Raw genomic sequence first — 21,270 nt, 5'->3', positions numbered from 1 at the left:
TGCTCAGAGGCCCGCCCTGGGCCGGCCCCAGAGCTGCAGGAGGGGAAGGGGACCCACCAGAGATGGCAAACGAGTTCTTTTGATAACAGCTGTCAGTGGGTGGCGATGGGCAGCCCAGAGGCGTTTCCGAGGATGCAGCATCTGGGTGAAAACGGAGGTGAAGGCAAGGACATGAAAGCTGGCTCCCGCAAGGGCTTTCGGTAGAGAGTGTGGCAAGGCCTAGGCCTGAAGAGGAAGCTTGGCAGAGGCTGGCAGGCGGAGAACAGGGCAGGGCCAGGAGATGGGGCGAGAAAGCAGCTCACCCCAAGTAATGTGGGCTCCTGAACCAGGGTGGATTTTCCTCTAAGAGTGATGAGAGACACTAATTAACCAAGGGTACACGTGTATTAACAGCAATGAAGGAAAAGCGAGGACTCCGATCTTAATACAAATGTGGCATAAAATGTAAGAGAGCATAAATTAACCTGGAGAGTGCAACTGCGTAAGCGCAAGAAAAAAAAAGCAGAGGGCACCTAACAGCATCCTACAGAGAGGCTGCGTCCAGACTGGGGCAGAGGGGTTATGACCCCCACTCCCCGGCCCCTTGAAAAAGTGATAGTAGACCGAGAGATTGAAGAGAGTAAAAGTCAGCCAAAAACAACAAGGAGAGGCACCTTCCAAACAAAGGGAACAGCACGTGCAGAGGGGTTAGATCCCGGGGCTTTGTGGGTCCTCCGAGAATTCCGAACATTGCTCTCAAGGGCACGGAAGCGACTGGAGGTTTTGAAGCAGGGAAGTGGTATGACCACTTAGACTTGGCACGTCTGGCTGCTGCTTCTGCCTCCTCTACCTTCCTAACTTGTAAACAGCAAACACTCCATAAATGCTCATCAGATGAGCAAATTAATCAAGAAACAGTAACTTTTCTTAAAAATAGAAAACTTCACTTATTACGCTGAAAGCATTTGGTCAGTGATGAGCCAAAGAAAAAGGGGTTTAAGATGAGAGAGGGTTAATGGCATCACCTGTCTTTGGATTCAACACTATCGTCAAGAAAGAGGGCCTGCCATTCCTGCTGCTTAGTGCAGCCAGGCCACGTAAGCCCTAGCCCAGCACAGTGATGGGAGCCCTGCTCCAATGCCACCCAGTGCCTGGCTCATGTTCAGCCCCACCACTGTCTCCTCCGGCCGAAGTCCATGCCTCCCAAATGGCACCTGGTGCTTCCATGGCCCCTCACTTGTCATATTCTAACACCGATATTTTATTAAGAATCCAATGTAAATCTGAGAGAAAATTAATGTGTCATCTCCTAGCAGGAAGGACTAAACATCTCAATGTGATGGTCTGTTAGAGTTGTCATTTATCATTAGTATGCAATTCAAGGCAAGTTTCCCACATTCTGGTGGGAGCTTTCGAGACAATGAATCTCTGGGAATTAGCGTCTGGTCCAATTATTCCTGGTTCCCCCCACCTACCTAAGAGATAAATTCCATCTCAGCAGGAGGAAAAAAAAAAAGAAGAAGAAGAAGGGGAGGAGGGAGTTTGCTCTTCTCCTTTCTGGCTGAAATCAATTTTTCTCAAGGAGACAAGGCAATATTCATTTTGTGAGAAGGGAATAAGGCTGTACGCGAAAGGCCAATCAATGGAGCCGTTCTGATGAAAACTTCCTCAAATCAAATGTAGGGGAACCTCTTAATGCGCTTTGTTCTTCTTTTCCATAATCCATAACTATTAAGAGAAAGATGGGCGGAGAGCAGCTGCCACAAAGGGAGAGCTACGTAAACAGTTGGCCCCTGCAAACACCGGTCTGTGCACCCTCCCAACCTGTTTCTGGGGCCTCCCTACGTGCCTGGCCCCGTGGTAGGCACCGGGAACAGAGTGCTACACAGGCGTGCCCTGGTCCTCAGGGAGCTTATGTTCTAGCAAGGAGATAGGCCAATAACAATAAACTAATATAGCTAATAAAACATATATAGCTATAAAGAAGATAACCCAAGATAGGAATTTTGTGCATTAAAATAGAATTGTTTTATCTAGGAACTGTTTAAAACCTTTGGTGCAAAACATAAAAATGCACTCGGACGTAAATCATGCTCCTGGTTCCAAAGCAAACGGACAACTGGGATGAATGGGCAGATGTCTGTGTCTCCTGGGAGGCAAGAGCCAGCCATGAGTACTGAGAAGCCCGGGCAGCCCTGTGTAGGCACAGCCACACCTGGGGAGTCCAGGGTGCCTTGGCTCAGCCACTGAGACTGGGATTCCAGGCAACCGTCCCTGTATCTGCTGGCCAACCACATGGTCCCCCAGCCCCATAGGACAGAGACAAAGGGCTGGAGGGTCCTGGATCAGGAAGGCACCCTCTGCCCTGGAGTCCTCTAACAGGCCCTGCTCCCTCTGCAGGGCCCACCCCCATCAGGGAGAACGAAACCAGCCTCCGATGGGCGGTGTCTCCCAGCCAAGTCCTCCCTGGCGTCGCGTGCACCTGCATCATGAAACTTGGCAGGCTGAGCCATCCCTGCTGCTGGAGTCTCCATGAGGGCAGAAGCCATGCTTGCTCTGTTTGAGCTCCAAGAAGACTCTGTGAGGGCAAAGGCCATGCTTGCTTTGTTTGCGCTATTAGAAGCTTTTCCTTTAATCTGCACAATCCTGTCCAGTAGGTTTAGATCCCCGTTTGACAGAAGAGGACAGCACATGTCAGAGGCCAAGCAGTGACCCAAGGGAGCCTGCGCTCGGTCCCGTCTGGCTGCCGCACAGGGAAGCTGTCATCTCCATCTCATCAGAGCCATATAGTGGCTTTGATTGAAAATCTCGGCTGGGCACAGTGTCTCACACCTGTAATCCCAGCACTTCGGGAGGCCAAGATGGGTGGATCACCTGAGCTCAGAAGTTCAAGACCAGCCTGACCAATAAGTTCAAGACCAGCCTGACCAATATGGTGAAACCCCGTCTCCACCAAAAATACAAAAATTAGCCAGGCATGGTGGTGGGCACCTGTAATCCCAGCTACTCGGGAGGCTGAGACAGGAGAATTGCTTGAACCCGGGAGGCAGAGGTTGCAGTGAGCCGAGATCATACCACTGCACTCCAGCCTGGGCAACAGAGTGAGACTCTTTCAAAAACAAAAAACAAAAAACAAAAAAAAAACCTCTCTCTCTCCCACCTCCACACACACACACACACTCACATTAAGCCAGTATGTGATGAATGCTGGGGTCACGTGGTGCCTGCAACGGCCCCCTGAGCCAGCCTGCCTGGCTTCCCTGGACTCTCCTGCCATCCTCCTCAGCCTTGCCTGGACACCATCAGGCTATTTCCAAGCTTCAGGCCCACATCAAGGGGCCAGAAAGTTGCCTGGGCAGATCCCCCAGAGGCCACTTATCCTACTCAGGGAGGCAGCCACCAGGGCTCTCATCCCACGATCAGACTCGACTGTACCTCGAGTTGGGAGTCCCTCTTGCCATGTGACCCAACTGGCCTCCTTCCACCTCGGATGCAGCCATGGCTCCTATTTGCTGCCACACCCTCCAGGTTCCCGGGGGTTCCCTCTGTACACTGGTTCCCCCAGCCATGAGCATGGTGCTGAGTCACTCTGGGTTCAGGCAGAGAATCCCACTGTATGCCCACAACAGGACAGGCCTGAGGGCCTCAGCCACCCAGTCCTAGAGACACTGCGGGCGCCAGTTCCTCGTGCCATCTCCCCGACTGGCGTGGCTCCCAGGGGCTGGGTCTGGATCCAGGAGTCACCTTGGCTGCCCTGCCTGGCTGCTTTTCACCTGGGCCAACAAATAAGGATGCTTTCCTAGTTTTCTCCGGCATGGGCTCCTGAGCTGAAGAGCCTGAGGGATAACCCTCCACCCTCTACCTCCTTCTTTTTTTTTTTTTTTTTTTAATTTATTTATTATTATTATACTTTAAGTTGTAGGGTACATGTGCATAACATGCAGGTTTGTTACATATGTATACTTGTGCCATGTTAGTCTGCTGCACCCATCAACTCGTCATTTACATCAGGTATAACTCCCAATGCAATCCCTCCCCCCTCCCCCCTCCCCATGATAGGCCCCGGTGTGTGATGTTCCCCTTACCTCCTTCTTGGCTGAACAATGATTTTCTCCCACACCTAAGACAGCCAACTGCAGCCACTCTGCCAGGACTAACACTAGAATCAGAGGAATGGCTTTTGGTACGGACGACCAGGCGATGAGGCAGAGAGATTCAGGGGGATGTTCCAGATGGCGGGAGATAAGCAGGTAAGGCACTTTCCATAGAGCCTTGCAGGAGGTGGGTCAGCCCAGAGCAGCAGCCCAGCAGGACTCAGAGGCCAAGATCCACAGCCCCCAGGAGTCCAAGAAAGCGGGGAGAGGGTGCAGGCTCAGAGCTGGGGTTTGCCAGTGCCCTCAGAGACTCTTTCTTCCTCTTCCACCCTCCTCCCCAGACCCTGGCCTCATTCCTGCTTCCCAGAGCTCTCCCAAATTGCCAAGGCCTTCTTTAGTTTTTCAGGAGGGCCCTGGCAACCAAAAGCGCAGCTATGGATTATTAAGCTACGATTTCAAACCTAGGCTTCAGGGCCAGGCCAGGAGCCAGGCCAGGCAGGGCTTTCCCCAGATGTGGCGGGGGACACCCTAGGAACCAGCTTTCTGGGCGCTCCTGTCCTTCACAGGTTCAGATACCTCGGCCCTTTCTCCGGCTGCTCAGAGCTCCTTGGGGTTAAAGCGCCCCAGGAACACTTCACCAGGGCCTTCAGGGCACTCCTTGGAGCCTCAGGGCCCAACCAGCCTCTCAAAACCCCGAGAAGGAACATCTGGATGTGAGTCATCATGAATACCAGGCGCCATTTTCCACCAGTGGTCATCGGGGAGCCGTGGGACTACGTGGGTTGGTTTCTTCTTTTTCCCTATCTGTAGCTCCACTTTTCTATAATGAACATCAACTGTTTTATAACCAGAGGAAAAAGAAAGAAACATCCTCTGTCACTGAAGAATTGAGTTCTTCATGGATGCTGAAGCCCAACCCCTGCCCTCTGTGCGCTAGCTCACGGGCTCACTCCCTCCAGACTGGCTCTTGCCTCCTCCCTGCCCTCCCCTCCTTCTGTCCTTCCCCCTCTCCTCCTCCCCTCCCCTCCTCCTGCCCTCTTCCCTCCTCCTCTCCTCTCCTCTCCCCTTCTTCACCTCCCTCCCCCTCCTGCAATCCTCCCCTTCTCACCCCCCAACCTCCTCTCCCCGTCCTGCAGTGCTAATCCCCTCAAGTCTAACGAGCATACTCTGCACTTCCTGGTTGGAAACACAGAGTCCAGAGTTGTTTTTATTTTTACTTATTTATTTTTTTGAGATGGAGTTTTGCTCTGTCACCCAGGCCGGAGTGCAGTGGCGCGATCTCAGCTCACTGCAAGCTCCGCCTCCCAGGTTTATGCCATTCTCCGGCCTCAGCCTCCCGAGTAGCTGGGACTACAGGCACCCGCCGCCACCGCGCCCAGCTAATTTTTTGTATTTTTAGTAGAGATGGGGTTTCACCGTGTTAGCCAGGATGGTCTCAATCTCCTGACCTCATTATCCGCCCGCCTCGGCCTCCCAAAGTGCTGGGATTACAGGCGTGAAGCCTCCGCGCCCGGCCGAGTCCAGAGTCCTTAAAGAGGTCTCAACACCACCCTCGCTTTGTAGGGCTGTGTGATCACAGGACTTTGTCTCTGGATTTCGATAACTGTACGTGAATTGAGCGGAAGGTGTTTTGGTCAATGGGGACCTCTGTGCCTCCAGAGCTCATAAATCAGAACCCTGTGGTCTAACAGCCATGATGTTCCCCTAATCGTGTTACTGCAATATTAATAAGGCTGTTTAATGCAACCAGTTCCTTCTAAATTGTCACATAAAAGTTTGGTAAATGTCAGACATCTCATTTAATAGAAAATGATGTTTTACTGCCAGGGGAGCTAGGTGGCTGAGAAGATGAGTATAAAGCCTGGCGATGACCTTTGGCAGGTTTGAGGGACAGAGCGCTGTCAGCCTGGGGCTCCTGCCTCAGCCCTTCTTTCTTGCCGTCAGCAGCCACCCTGAGTTCCCCGTGTGCAGGGCCCTGGGTGAGGAGTCCTGGGGAGGGGAGGGGCTAGAAGAAACAGCCCTTCCTGTCCTCATGCAGCGTACAGTCCTGTTGGAGCAAGAGAGGCACTGGTCACTGCTCAGGTTGCCCCTTGTCGTAAAAGATCATTACCCCCATTTTAGGAAACCCAGGCAGCTCCCAGGATCATTGGCCCACACAGGAGCAACTTGACGTTTACAAAGGGATGAGTTCGGCTGGGAGCGATGGCTCATGCCTGTAATCCCAGCACTTTGGGAGGCCGAGGCAGGCGGATCACCTGAGGTTGGGAATTCAAGACCAGCCTGACCAACTTGGAGAAACCCCATCTCTACTAAAAATACAGAAAAATTAGCCTGGCATTGTGGCGCATGCCTGCAATCCCAGCTACTTGGGAGGCTGAGGCAGGAGAATCGCTTGAACCCAGGAAGCAGAGGCTGAGGTGAGCCGAGATCATGCCATTGCACTCCAGTCTGGGCAACAAGAGCAAAACCTCCATCTCAAAAAAACCAAAAAACCAACAATAAAACAAACAGATAAGTTCACAGAAGCAAAGTAGCATCTTGTAAACTACTTATAAATGGGGTTGGTATCCTGTAAAAGGGGTTGGTCCCACTAATTTGGGTGGACAGGGGCATAAAGATGAACAGTGACATTCCCCACAGCCTAGTTTATGATAGAAGGAGTGTGGAAACCCTTTAAAAATGGCTTCAGTTGGCCAGGCACGGTGGCTCATGCCTGTAATCCCAGCACTTTGGGAGGCCGAAGCGGGCAGATCATGAGGTCAGGAGATTGAGACCATCCTCACTAACACGGTGAAACCCCGTCTCTACTAAAAATACAAAATTTAGCCTATGTTCTATGTGGTGGTGGGCGCCTGTAGTCCCAGCTACTTGGGAGGCTGAGGCAGGAGAATGGTGTGAACCTGGTAGGCAGAGCTTGCAGTGAGCCGAGATTGTGCCACTGCACTCCAGCCTGGGTGACAGAGTGAGACACCGTCTCAAAAAAAAAAAAAAGAAAAAAGACTTCAGTCAACTGCTTTGGTAAATGAATCACAGGATATTGATAGAAAGAATAGTACACAGTTATCAGAAAAAATGTGCGGATCTATATTTGTTGACATGGAAAGAGCTCTGTGATTTAAAAAAAAAAATTGCAAAATGGAATGCATGGTGAGATGTCATTTCTATAGAATTCTTCACATACCCAGCACTTATATATCTATGTGTGCATAAGGAAAAGTCCGGAAGGATGGCGTTCTCTAAAACCTTGACCCCGGCTATGTCTGGGAAATGGGACTTCAGAGGATGTTTGTGAAGTTGGTTGCTTTTTGTTATATCTTTCTGTGTGGTAAGAATGTTCTTCAATGAGCATGTTCTATCTTTGTCAAAGAGGAAAATGTTAAATGAAATTAAGGGACAAGGATTACAGCATGAACTCAGCAAGCATTCACCGGGCACCTGCTGTGCGCCCAATCCTAGGGTTGTAAAGGTGATGAAACTCAGCCATTGCCTGGAACAGCTTGAAGGCGAGTGGAAATCACAAATAACAAGCAGATGACTGTAATTCCACAAGGGGCAGGCAATGAGGGCGGGATGGCGTGGTGGGGAATTTGAGGGGAAGGCAGTAAGCTTTGTGTCACCCCCTTTTACTGCAATAAACCTTGGCCTGCATGCCCCCTAAAAGCGGGTTCTTTGGAGGCATATGTTGGGCCTCAAGGAAAGTTCTCATTGAGCAGAGTTAAAAAGCCCCTTTTGGATCCTCAGGGGATATGGGGACAACTGAACTCAAAGCCAGAGAAGGCAAGAAGCAAATGCCTACCTCAAGGGGCCGTGGACAGGCACTGGGCTGAACACGCCAGGCCATCCCACATCTGCCATCCTAGGACACCCCCAAAAGGGGGTGCTAGGATCCCAACCCCTGAGATGAGGAATCAATGGCTGGGAAAGGTTCGCTGCTGGCAGGGACCTTGTAAGGAGTGAGTGGAGGAGCTGCACTGGAACAGGCGAGGGGATGCGTTTCCGTCACTCACCATCTTCCTGCAGGGAGACGAGACCCTGAACTTCTGAGCTGGAAATGCCACTGTCGAGGGAACTCTGAGCCAACCAAAAGTCTACGATGACGCGCCTGTGACCTTCTCCAGAGACGGACTGATGCGGAGAAGTGAACCCCCGACATCCTGCTAAGTGTCTGAGCTTCCACCTGTTTCTCTGGGGTAGCTGTCGACCCCGCTGGCGCATTGCACTGAGGTGCCGGCCTCGCCTCTCTTGATGGGTCGTTGATGGACCCTTCCAAGTGTTCTCAGCAACACCCCACCCACATCCCCAGGAAAGGGAAGTTCCAAGTTCTGGAAATCCAGTGCCTTAAATGAATAATTCCCAGGGCCAATCGGAGAAAAGGCTCCCAGGATACTGTTGGTGGGGAGGGAAAGGGTGACAGTAGAGAAGAGGTCTTTGTGGATAATAAAAGAGATCTGCTGGCCAGGCGCGGTGGCTCACGCCTGTAATCCCAGCACTTTAGGAGGCCGAGGCGGGCAGATCGCGAGGTCAGGAGATCGAGACTATCCTGATTAACAAGGTGAAACCCCGTCTCTACTAAAACATACAAAAATTAGCGGGGCGAGGTGGCAGGCGCCTGTAGTCCCAGCTACTCGGGAGGCTGAGGCAGGAGAATGGCATGAACCCAGGGGGCGGAGCTTGCATGCCACTGCACTCTAGCCTGGGCGAAAAAGTGAGACTCCGTCTCAAAAAAAAAAAAAAAAAAAAAAGATCTGCCAAGATCAGTAAGAATTTGACCCGGGCTGCAGTGCCCTGCCCCACTGGTCCCTTACAGCCCCTTCCTGACTCTTCCTAGCCTCTCCTACAGCCTCCTCATCTCAGCCAAGGAGACACTGGACGATGGGGTTGAGGCGCTTTCTGCCATCAGCTGGCTGCAGCAATGAGGGTGCAGCTCATGTGACCCAAGAATCAGCAGGGCAGCAGCCTGTGCAGGTGGCAGCATGGGAAGCCGAAGTGCAATGGACAGGGTGCCAACAGACCATCCAGACGACATGGACCAGTTACAGAGCAGGGCTCTCGGCAGCGGGATGGGGAGGCACATCCACCAAACACTCCCACATCAAGAGCCCCAGGTGGGTTTCATCAGGTCCCCACTAACCCTAGAGCCTTGCCCTTGGTAATCAATGACACCAGTGGGGAGGCACGGGTGTCACGCCTCCAACCTGGGACCCCGCTTGAGCAGGGATGGAATTCATGAGTTTTGTGCTCCTGTACAAAACGATGATGTTTAAAAATAAAACCCGTACACAGCCGATTTCCTGAAAAATAATAATAATAACCTTAACTTTAGCAAGTGGAAAATAGTTTTAGAAAACCGTTTTGATCCTGGATCTCACTGGGAACATGAAAACCTTCTGAGATTCAGCCAGCTGTTGAATCCACTTCCCTTTGGGTAGACGCTGAGCCATCCAGCTGCGGCGCCCCTGCCAACTGGGACGACAGCCTGCAGAGCGGTGCAAATTTAGGCCATCCAGTGGCAAGCTTGCCAAGTGCCTCGGCCACTGGGCACAGCCTGACCTTGAGCAGCGATTATGTTTCCAGCTAAGCCTGCAGCCTCTCCTGCAGTAAAAGGAGACCAACAAGACCCAAGGCCTCCACCTGGCAGAGCATCATTCTCCCTCCCACCAGGTGAGGTCCAGGATGGCTTGAACACTCTGACTTTATGTAAAGGTGCTACAAACGTGGAGGTGCCCGATCCTTTATACAACTGCATGTCGTGTGGGTTCATGATAGTGATTATGATTAATATTAGTCTGTGGTCATTACACACCCAGAAGATCTCTGGTCATCTGGGGTGATCGAGTTATTCAGGAATCTTCCATCCTGCCCTCTAACAACTGCAGTGAAGATGGGATGATACCTTCGTGAAATTTCCCACAGGCCCCAAGGAAAACCTGAGAACTAATAAATACATGTAAATACATCTAATAAAATAAAATTTGAGATTAAAAGGAATCTTGCTTGCATATGCATGAACCACGTAGAAACTCAAATAAGCTCTTCTAAGCTCCTTATTCATGGGGAGTCAGAGATTTAACATGTGCTGGGAAGATTGCTTAGCAAATACAAGCCTGGCAACAGCACATTCATCCATGAATTCATTGGACAAGTATTTACTAACTGTCCCTTTGCATTACTATTTATTTTGCATATTCCTCCCTCTTTGCAAACCCAGGGCCTCGTATAAATGGCAGGCACTCACCTGTTGATGATGCTGGTGTTCTGAGGCCCTAGAAAGCATAACCCCTGACCTCAGGTTGCTTGTATCTGCTCAAAGAGGTAAGAACCACTTCCTCCATGAAGCTTTCCTGACCCCACAGGACCCTGTTAGGTGACCCTAGTGTGCATTTCTCAAGATTCTTCCTGTTAGCACCTACCTCCCATCACACATTCACACACACATGCACACACTCACACACATACGCACACAATCTCACATACGTATACAAGCACATGCACCTGTTCCATTGTCTCTATCCTCTCCTGCACTGTAAGTTTAGGGCAGGCAGACACTGAATCTGCTTTGCTCACCCTAGCCTGACATACACATGTAGGAAACATTCAATACATCACTGGATGAATGAAGCAAGAAATGAATGGTTGGATGGGTGGGTGCGTGCGTGGATGAACAGGTAAGTAAAAGCAAGGCAAAAGCCTAAGATGTGGTCCAAAGAAAGATGTATGAGGGGGTGGCCCGCAAGGGCAGGAAGGAACAAGGGTGTTGGTCATCAAGGGAAGAAGATCAAGAAAAAATAGTTTGAGATCTTAAGGACAGTGAAGACTTGGCACGGGGTGAGTTGATATTTTCTGGTCACTTCTGTGCCACACAGAGTGCTGGGCACCTCATGAGCATTACCCGGGATCCTCACACCTGCACCTGGGGCAGATATACCCATGTAGAAGAGGAAGCTAGGCTTAGCAGGATAAGCTGGCACCACTGCAGAGCCAGCAGGTGGCAGAGCCAGGATTGGAGACCAAGTGGGCCTGACCCAAGCTCCCTCCATGAAGACCAATGGGCATCCTCTGGCCCAGGGACTGTTGCCATCAGGTGGGACTGTTGCCATCAGGAAAGAAGAGAGTGTGCTCCAGAAGGCAGCTCTAGGCAGTGCACAGGGATGAAACAATCGGCATGGCAACCAGGCCCCTTGGAACAAAGAGAAAGGGCTGGGGCTGTCTAGGGAGGACCCAGGATACATGACCCACCCCTGCCCACAGAAACATAGCTCACTCTCCATCTGAGCACAGCCACTATGTCATGGGATGATGTGGAGCCAGGGAGGGAGGCAAGGACATGTTCCTAAATAATATCCTATTTTATAGTCAACAGTCAGGCAAGAGAAAGGGAGAAAGAGGAGGGCAGGAAGACAGTGAGATGCAGAAAGGATTGAGTGTTCCATGAGGATCAAATCTCAGCTTCCCTGCAGGTGCACTGAGACAGAAGGCGCAGGTCCTCACAGCCAGAGGGGCTCATGGAGCCGGCCTGGGCAATGTCTCATCACCCAGATGGGCACAGAGAAAGACAGGCTTGCAGGGTCCCATGGCCTGTCTGACACAGTGCCCATGGGGTTTTCTCAAAAGCATCATCTATTTAGCCGATGGCCCCGAAGTGTTTCATTTAGCGGGAAATCGTGCCTGGTCCATTTCCCAGATCTCACTGACATTATGAGAAGCCGGCAAAATGCGTCTGGCAGCAGAGCAGTTCAGCAACCCATCACCTCAAGTCACAGTCCTGTCGCCCCTGTTTGGAAAGCAGACAGTTCAGACGACTTCTAGAAGGCAGAGTCACTGCTGCCTCCCAGGCAAGCGAGGATTACAGGAAGCGTGTGTGTGTCTCTGTGTGTGTGTGTGTGTGTGTGTGTGTGTGTACACACCAGCCTGTGAACATGCCCTCTGAAGGAAAGCAGGGGTCACCCATGGCGCAAGGCAGTCACCGTCCTCCCTGACCATGGGATAAAACCTTGCCATTTATCTTATTTAATCCTCCCACTAGGCAGGAATCATTATCACCAAACTATTTCTGAGAAAGCCAAAGCTTAGCCGGTTCATGTGGCCCCAACTCCACAGCCAGCGAGGAGCAGGGCTGAGACTGTAACTCAGCACTCTCTGAATCCAAAGGCCAGGCTCTCACTGAGACCCCACTGTCCCCCACCCCGTTCCACAGGCCTGGATTGCTGCTTCACGATGCATTCACTGGTCTGCCTCGTACCATATGAAGAAGAGTCAAGTCCCATCACCAAAGAAATTTGCAGAATTCTCAGTGAAACACAACGGAACAGTTTTGATTCTGGAAGGACTTCCTGGAGGCCTTCAAAGGCTAGTGCACGCTATGGAAACCCAAAAGCCAGAGCAATGGCTCTGCTTGTGAAAGCCCCCGAAGGCAGGACTCTGGGTGTGTTACCAATTCTCCAAGTCTCGCACAGTCTCTGGCACAAGGTAGGAGAGTGCAATACTTATTAAGTGCATGAGTGAATGAATGATGAATGAATGAACAAGTAACTAAATGCCGTGAATGAGAGTTCTGTCTAAAGATTAAAAAAAATAAAATAAGAATAAGGCTCTGGGGAAAAGGCCCCAGCATCTCTGCTGTCATGGAGTATTCCTGCTGCCCAAGCTCCTCTCGTAGAACCTGGCCCTTCCTGCGCTGCCTCCAGTGTTCCACGGGATGGGTTCTGAGAAAGCCGGGCCATTCAGCTGTGCTGGTGCCGTGTGGGCCTTCAGCACTGCCGGCCCTGGTTCTCCCACCTGGTGGGCTCTAGGAGGAAATCCCCGTGAGGGCACAGCAGAAGCTGACTGACAACCAGGGGGGAGGGAGACCTCCTGGGCCCAGCCAGAGGGGCCTAGGGAGTGGGAGGCAGGAGTCAGGACCTCAGTGACCCTGGAGATCGCTCCCCATATGTCTTTATCCTCTTAACCATTTCCTCTCCGTGTCCAGGCACTCGTGGGAAGTTAAAACCCAAAGTTGGACCCATGGTGCCAGGTCAGGGGACAGCAGATGCCGCCTGGGTGCCCAAGCACAATTCCTTTCTCCCTGTCCAACTCAGCCTAAGAGTGGCTCTCATGTTGAAAATGCAGCTCGGATGTTGGCTGCGTCCCACTGGAGAAGCTGTCTGAGGCCTTTGCCATCCTCTGGAGAGATCTAAAGCCACAGAGCCAAGGTGGTCCCTTTTTCTGGAACCCACGGAGAACAAGAGAAGACAGGGCGGCACCGTGGGGACACCAGGTGACAAGACTCAGCAGTGGTCTCAGAGGAGACAGAAGCTGTCTTTAGGGATCTGAATGCTCCCGGGAATGGGGTATCCACCCAGAGAAAAAATAGGCCAGGCCAGGATCCCTGAGCCCACAGCAGGCAAGACTCAACCCAGCAGAAGGCGGGTTTGTAAATGGAACTTTCCCAGCGTGCCTGGCCTCTTTCCATTATTCTTCTGGGCCCAAAGTACTTTACAGGCTTTCCCTGTCCTTCGTGGGGGCCTGGGATTTCTCTACTATAATAACTCATAGGTGGTCTATTTCCAGAACAAAGATACTCCATTTATTCATCTCACAAACATTCTTGACCCCCTGCGATGAGTCAGGTCTGGCGCCTTCCCCAAGCCAGGCAGAGCTGAATCTCTGACTCTAGTTTCGGGCTTTGTATGAGAACTCTGTAAAAATATGGTTGGCTGGCATCTTAGTCAGCTCAGGCTTCCATAACAAAGTACCAGAGGCTGGGTGGCTTAAACAGCAGACATTTATGTCTACAGGTCTGGAGACTGGAAGTCTGAGATCAACATGCCAGCCAGTTTCATTTTTGGTGAGGGCTCCCTTCCTGGCCTACAGATGGCCACCTTCTCACTGTGTCCTCACAAAGCAGGGAGAGAGCTCTAGTATCTTCCTCTTCTTTTTTCTTTGTTTTGGTAGAGATGGGGTCTTTCTATGTTGCCCAGGCTGGTCTCAAACTCCTGACTTCAAGCAATCCTCCTGCCTCAGCCTTCCAAAATGCTGGGATTACAGGTATGAGCCACCGTACCCGGCCCCTCTTCCTCTTATTATAAGGGCACTAATCCTATCATGGGGCCCCAGCCTCACAACTTCATCTAAACCTAATTACCTCCCAAAAGCCCCATCTCCAAAGACTATCACAATGGGGTTAGGGCTTCAGCATATGGATTCTGGAGGAACACAGATATTCAGTCCATAGAAGATGGTGAGTCTTTTTTTTTTTTTTTTTTTTTTTTTTAAGAAAAAACTCAGACGTCAAGAGAGAGCACAGACACAGTCCCCCACTACCACAAATGATGCAGTGAGTTTCCCACGTTTGGGGAAATTGCAAGGATCAACACATCTGGCATGCAATGGATGAGCCTCACCCTGGGAGAACTGCCTTCAGGATCCTGTTACATCTCCCCTGCCAGGTAAGCATGGCAGGTCCCTTCCTAATAGAGACCTACACACATACACACGTAATAGCCGCCAGATCACACTCACCCCTGGCAGCAGAATGGCAACGCTCCCTCCCATATGCCACAATAGTAAAAGGCTCGTTGAGTCCAACCCCATAAATACAGAAACAGAAAACATGCCAATATTTGGCTGAAGTGTCTATGAAAAAGGGCTGGCTAAACAGATGCACGGTGTAAACAAGCTTACAGGGGAGATACTTAACCTTCGTAAAAGAGCAGACCTTTTAAAGATATCCTCAAGGCCAGGCTCACGCCTGTAATCCCAGCACTTTGGGAGGCCGAGACAGGCGGATCATGAGGTCAGGAGATCGAGACCATTCTGGCTAACACAGTGAAACTCCGTCTCTACTAAAAATACAAAAAAATTAGCCGGGCATGGTGACGGGCGCCTGTAGTCCCAGCTATTCAGGAGACTGAGGCAGGAGAAAGGCGTGAACCCGAGAGGCGGAGCTTGTAGTGAGCCGAGACCACGCCACTGCACTCCAGCCTGGGCGACAGAGCGAGATTCCATCTCAAAAAAAAAAAAAAAAGATATCCTCAAGATTCTTCTATGGTACAATTAACATGAAAAGATGGTGTTCATAACAGGCTCGAGTTACTATTTGTACTTGAAATTGATACAACTGCACACATCTCCTAAAATGCCACGTAAGGGACTTCCAGGTCGCCAAGGTAATGACAGCCACAAAAACTCAAATCTCTCAATGCATCCTCCAAAAACTACACGGGTCAACAAGAAGAACAAAAACAACCACACAAATCCCACACACCTTTCACGTGACTGGAAATAAGAGACACTATAAACATCAAATTACCAAATTCTGGAGTTCCCACCCAGAACTTTGATAAAGAGCAAGGGGATAAGATGGGTCCAAAAGCCAGTGAAGGCAAAAGTCGAGCATGGAGAGTTTAGGAATCAATTATAATTACCTGAAGAAAGAGAAAGTACATCCTACAGGGGAGGAAAATACTAAAAATGAATCCAGAAAGACCAGAATGTGGACTAGAAGGAAGTGATTTAAAGGCAGGCAGAGGCAGCATTAGAAAATATGCAGGGGAGGGAGGGAGAAGCCAGATGTGGGCATTTAGGATTCTGCAAAACAAAAAATAATGATGCATCCAAGGATCCTCAACTCCTCCCTCCCCTCCCCCAAAAATGTCATACAGAAACTGTACTACGCTGCACTGACAGAAGAGGGAGCTCTTGAACTAAAAATCACACGAAGCACTCAATACGGAGATGTAAGCGGTCTTCATCTGTAGGAGACTATGAAAGAAGAAAAACGAAAATGAGAATACAGAGTTCAGCGGGTAAAACTTAGCCCAAAATCCCAGCCAGAGGAACTGTCTCAAAACACTACAAACTGAATTAAAAACCTCACGATGCATCTGAAAAATATCCTCACCGCTTGTAAATAAAAAGATCAAATAACTTACTGTAAGGGCAAGAGAGACAGTTGTCAGTCTTCTCAAAAACAACCTAGAGGGTGGGGCAAGGATGGAGCAGCAGTTTCATGAAATTCAAAGATTTTATATCTAGCGAAGCAGACCCTCAAAAATCAGAGGTACAGAATAAGAGTTTAAAATATGGAATAATTGAGTGATATGCCCACAGGCACCTCTGAAGGAATCTTCTAGAGAATTAAGTTTATCCAACCAGGAGATGACTGGGGACTATGTGGCAAATTTTGGACCTAAATTAAGTGTGTAACTAAGGTTAGGAGAATCATACATAGATTATATATGTTTTGTCAACTACAATATGATAGGAAACAAAAGAAGGAAAGACAAAACCAGAATAAGCTCAATGATGGTTGTAGAGGCAACAGGTGGGAGTCAAGAGACACCATTAACAACTGAAAAACCAAATGGTAAAAGTTAGTAAGAGACTAATAGGATTTTTAAAGGTAATGAGTACAAAGGTACCCATTAGACTAAAAATGCGAATTTCTTATATATAAAAAGAAATTAAATGAATATAGAAAATGTACCATGTCGAAAGACAAGTACAGCAAGTAAAACATAATACACATTGCATTTATTACACAAGATATTATGCATATTGGACACACAAATAAAAGTGAATGGGTTTATGAAAATAAAAAATTTTCAATTTGGTTTAAAAAGAAAGATCCAACTATATGTTATATATAAGAGGCATACTTTTAAAAAGAGTGTATTAGTCCATTCTCACGCTGCTATGAAGAACTGTCCAAGACTGGGTAATTTATAAAAGGAAAGAGGTTCAATTGGCTCACAGTTCCACATGGCTGGAGCGGCCTCAGGAAACTTACAATCACAGCAAAAGATGATGCAAACACTTCCTTCTTCACATGGCGACAGGAGAGAGAAGTGCCGAGCAAAGCGGGAGAAGCCCCTTATAAAACCATCAGATCTCGTGAGAACTCACTATCATGAAAACAGTATGGGGGAAATTGTCCCTATGATTTAATTTTCTCCACCTGGTCCCGCCCTTGACACATGGGGATTATTACAATTCAAGGTGAGATTTGGATGGGGACACAGAGCCAAACCATATCAAAGAGATTCAGAAAGCCTAAAACTAAAAGGACAGCAAAGATATATGAGGCAAATGGAAATAATAAAACAAGTATTGCAATCTTGATATCAAAGTAGAATAAGTATAATTTAAGAAAAAACATTATGACACTTTCTAATGCTAAAAATCACATTCCACAATAAAAATATAACCGTAATGAATACTAGAGCACCAAACAAGACTATAACCGCCTTTACAGGATAGGAAATATAGGCCAGGTTTGATGGCTCACACCTGTAATCCTAGCAATTTGGGAAGCCAAGACTGGCGGATCACTTGAGGTCAGGAGTTCAAGACCAGCCTGGCCAACATGACAAAACCCTATATCTACTAAAACACAAAAATTAGCCAGGCGTGGTGGTGCCTGCCTATAGTCTCAGCTATTCGGGAGGCTGAGGCACAAGGATTGCTTGAACCCAGGAGGCGGGGATTGCAGTGAGCCGAGAACGCAACACTCCACTCCAGCCTGGGCAACAGAGTGAAACTCTGTGACACACACACACACACACGAAAGAAACTACAGGAAATATAGATGAAAACACTAAGAATAGTGTGTTGACCACACTGCTGTCAGTACAAGAGAATCCAGATAGACAAAAAATAAGGACACAGAAGCCCTAAACAACATAATCAATTTCCTTGACAAATCAATTTGTCACTGATATGGTTTGCATTTGTGTCCCCACCCAAATCTCATGTCAAACTGTAATCCCCAATGTTGGAAAAAGAGCTTGGGGGAGGTGACTGAATTGTGGGGGAGGATTCCCCCTTGCTGTTCTCGTGATAGTGAGTGAGTTCTCAGGAGATCTGGTTGTTTGAAGGTATGCAGCACCTCCCCCTTTACCCTCTTCCTCCTGCTTCAGTCACGCAGGACACGCTGGCTTCCCCTTCACCTTCTGCCATGATTGTAAGTTTTCTGAGGCTTCCCCAGCCATGCAGGACACGCCTGCTTCCCCTTTGCCTTCTGCCATGATTGTAAGTTTTCTGAGGCTTCCCCAGCCATGCTTCCTGTACAACCTGTGGAACCATGAGTCAATTAAACTTCTTGTCTTTATAAATTACCTAGTCTCAGGTCGTTCTTCATAGCAATGTGACAGCAGACTAATTCAGTCACACGTCATACTTTTTCCTTGAATTCCCTTATAATAGATAAGGAATCTACTACACTTTCTCCGTAAGTACACACATAGACTAGCCATGAAAATTGGTCACGAGTTAGGTGATAATCAATGCATTTCATAAAACAGAAATATTACAAATAAATATTTTCTGATCACAGTCTAATAAAACTGGAAAATAATGTTAAAAATCTTTTTAAAAGTAAAGCAATAGAAATTCAAAAATTGTACATGCGATCATTAAAACACTAAATACCAGGCTGGGCATGGTGGCTCACACCTGTAATCCCAGCACTTTGGGAGGTCGAGGTGGGAAGATCACCTGAGGTCAGAAGTTTGAGACCAGCCTGGCCAACATGGTGAAACCCCATCTCTACTAAAATTACAAAAATTAGCTGGGCATGGTGGTGCACACCTGTAGTCCCAGCTACTCGAGAAGCTGAGGTGGAAGAATCACTTGAATCTGGAAGGCAGAGGTTGCAGTGAGCTGAGATCGTACCACTGTGCTCCAGCCTGGGTGACAGAGTGAGATTTCATGTGAAAAAATAAACAAACAAACAAAAAACACTACATAATAGAATTTACGAGACATATTTAAAATAGTGATCAGACTGAAAATTCATAGCCTTTATTATTTTAATAAAAATGAAAAATTAAAATTTTAAAATTCTAAGCTCAAAAAACTAGCAGAAGAACAACAGCAAAACCACAAGAAAGGGAAAAATAAAGTTAGATGTAGAAATTAATGAGGTAGATCAAATTAATCACAATTTTGGGTCTTTTTTAAAAAATAGGATAATCACAAGCTAAACTTAATCAAAGAGTGAGAAAGCACAAATATTCCAAGTAAGAATGGCAGGACACAGATGAAGGCTTAGCTACAGTTATCAAGACTGTGTGGTGTTAGCAAAGGAATTGACACATAAACCAATAGAACAGAATAGAGAGCCCAGAAGGAGACCTGCACAAATACACCCAACTGATTTTTGACAGAAATGCCAAAATTAATTCAAGATAGCTTTGTTGAAAGACAGCCTTTTCAACAATTGGTGCTAGAGTGATCGGACATCCATAGGCCAAAAAAAAGAAAGAAAAGAAAAAAAAAACCTTCCACCGAAGTCTTCTCCACACCTGCAAAAACTAACTCGGAATGGACAATGGGCTTAAAACATAGGAGAAAATTTGGGAACTAGGGCTAGGCAAAAGGTTCTCAGACTTAACACCTAAAGCACAATACATAAAAGGAAAAATGGGTAAACTAGATTCCATCAAAATTAAAATCTTTGCTCTGTGAAAGACTCTGTTAACAGGATGCAAAAGAAGATACAAAGTAGGAGAAAATATTTGCAAATCACCTATCAGACAAATGACTGGTATTTAGGATATAAAAAGAATCCTCAAAGCTTAATAAAAAATAATCCAATTAGAAAATGGACAAAGGACTCCAACAGGTAATTCTCCAAAGAGAATATACAGATGGCAATAAACACATGCAAAGGTGTTCAACATCATTAGCCAATTAGAGAAATACAAATTTAAACCACAATTAGATAACATTACACACCCATCAGGAGAGCTAAAATAAAAAATAGTGAGAACACCAAATGCTGATAAAGATGTGGAAAAATGGGATCATCTGTACATCTCTGGTGGGAATATAAAGCACGGCTACTTTGACAGATTCTTTAAAAGCTAAACATGTAGTTACCATACAACCCAGCAATTGCATTCCTAGGCATTTATCTCAAGGAAATGAAAATCTGTGACCACACAAAAACCTGAACACAAATGTTTATAAACATTTTATATGTAATTGCCAAGAACTAGAAACATCCAGATGTCCTTCAATGTATAAAGGCCTAAACAAACTGTAGCACATTCATTCCATGGCACATCACTCAACAATAAAAAGAAATAAGCTCTTAATACGTGCCACAATCTAGATGAATCGCAAGACAATTATGCTGAGTCAAAGAAGCCAATTTAAAAGATAATTTATTGTATGATTCCAATTATATAATGTTCTTGATATGATAAAGATTATAGACATAGAGAAAAGATTAGTGGTTGCAAAGAGTCAAAGAAGGTGTAGGGGAGGGGAGGAAGTGAGTGTGGCTAAAAAGGGCATCCTGAGGCACACCCTGGAGGTGAGGGACATGTTCTGTATCTTAATTGTGCCAACATCAAGTATCCTGGCTGTGATACTCTGCTATAGTTTTCAAGATGTTACCATTGAGAAAAATGGCTCAAAGGGTGCATAGATCATCTCTCTGTATTAGTTCTTACAACTGCATGTGAATCAACAGTTGTCTTGAAATAGACAGTTTAATTTTTTTAAAAATGCAATGTGCAAAGGAGTATTTATAGTAGCTGCCTTTTGTGTAAGAAAAAAAGGGGGAAATAAGAAAATATACACGTATCTGCTTATCTCAGCAAAGAAACACAAAACAGAGAAGGCGATAATAAGGAGAGTGGTTACCCATGTGTGAGGAGGGATGGGGGCAGTGACACGTCTCTGGATCTAACTTTTTTGCATAGTTTTGATTTTTTATAAACATGTTAATGTTTTCCATCCTAAAAAAAATTAACAAGGATGGGGAGAGACCCTAAAGTAGAACACAAGGAAAAACAAAAGAGCCTAATTATATTTTATTTCCAAGAATAGCATAACCAGAGAGAAAGGGGGTGGAGATTAACCCAAAAGGTTTATGAACACAGTATTTTGATTATCCGCCCTCAGGCTAAAGAAAAAATGCTATAAACAAATATTGAACTCTAGTTGGTAGATTTGCTTTCTTCAGTGGCATAGGTTAACTCTTATTTCATTACTTTATATATATTTTAGGATTTAGACAATAATATACTCAGGAAAATTTCTCCATGTTGGAAAATAAAGTGTCATATATGGAAAGATGAAAGGCTAGGAGGAACCCTGTGATGTTGGACTAGAATTGGTATCACCACGAATGCACGGTTTTACGCACATCCATGAATGCGGATGTTTAGAAGTCGGTGTAGATATAAATGTGTTTGTGTATCTATGAATG

At 47.3% G+C, this 21,270-nt stretch overlaps 1 non-coding gene across 1 annotated transcript; it reads right to left on the bottom strand.

Annotated features, from left to right (window-relative positions):
* Positions 1-14,340: 14,340 nt before the first annotated feature.
* Positions 14,341-14,505, bottom strand: LOC116272675. The gene has a single exon (XR_004181305.1). It is a non-coding gene; the product is annotated as a U1 spliceosomal RNA (small nuclear RNA).
* Positions 14,506-21,270: the final 6,765 nt, after the last annotated feature.

The sequence above is a fragment of the Papio anubis genome, unplaced genomic scaffold (genome assembly GCF_008728515.1).
Source record: "Papio anubis isolate 15944 unplaced genomic scaffold, Panubis1.0 scaffold155, whole genome shotgun sequence".
Classification (NCBI taxonomy): Eukaryota; Metazoa; Chordata; class Mammalia; order Primates; family Cercopithecidae; genus Papio; species Papio anubis.
This window is presented reverse-complemented; position numbering and strand designations above follow the sequence as displayed.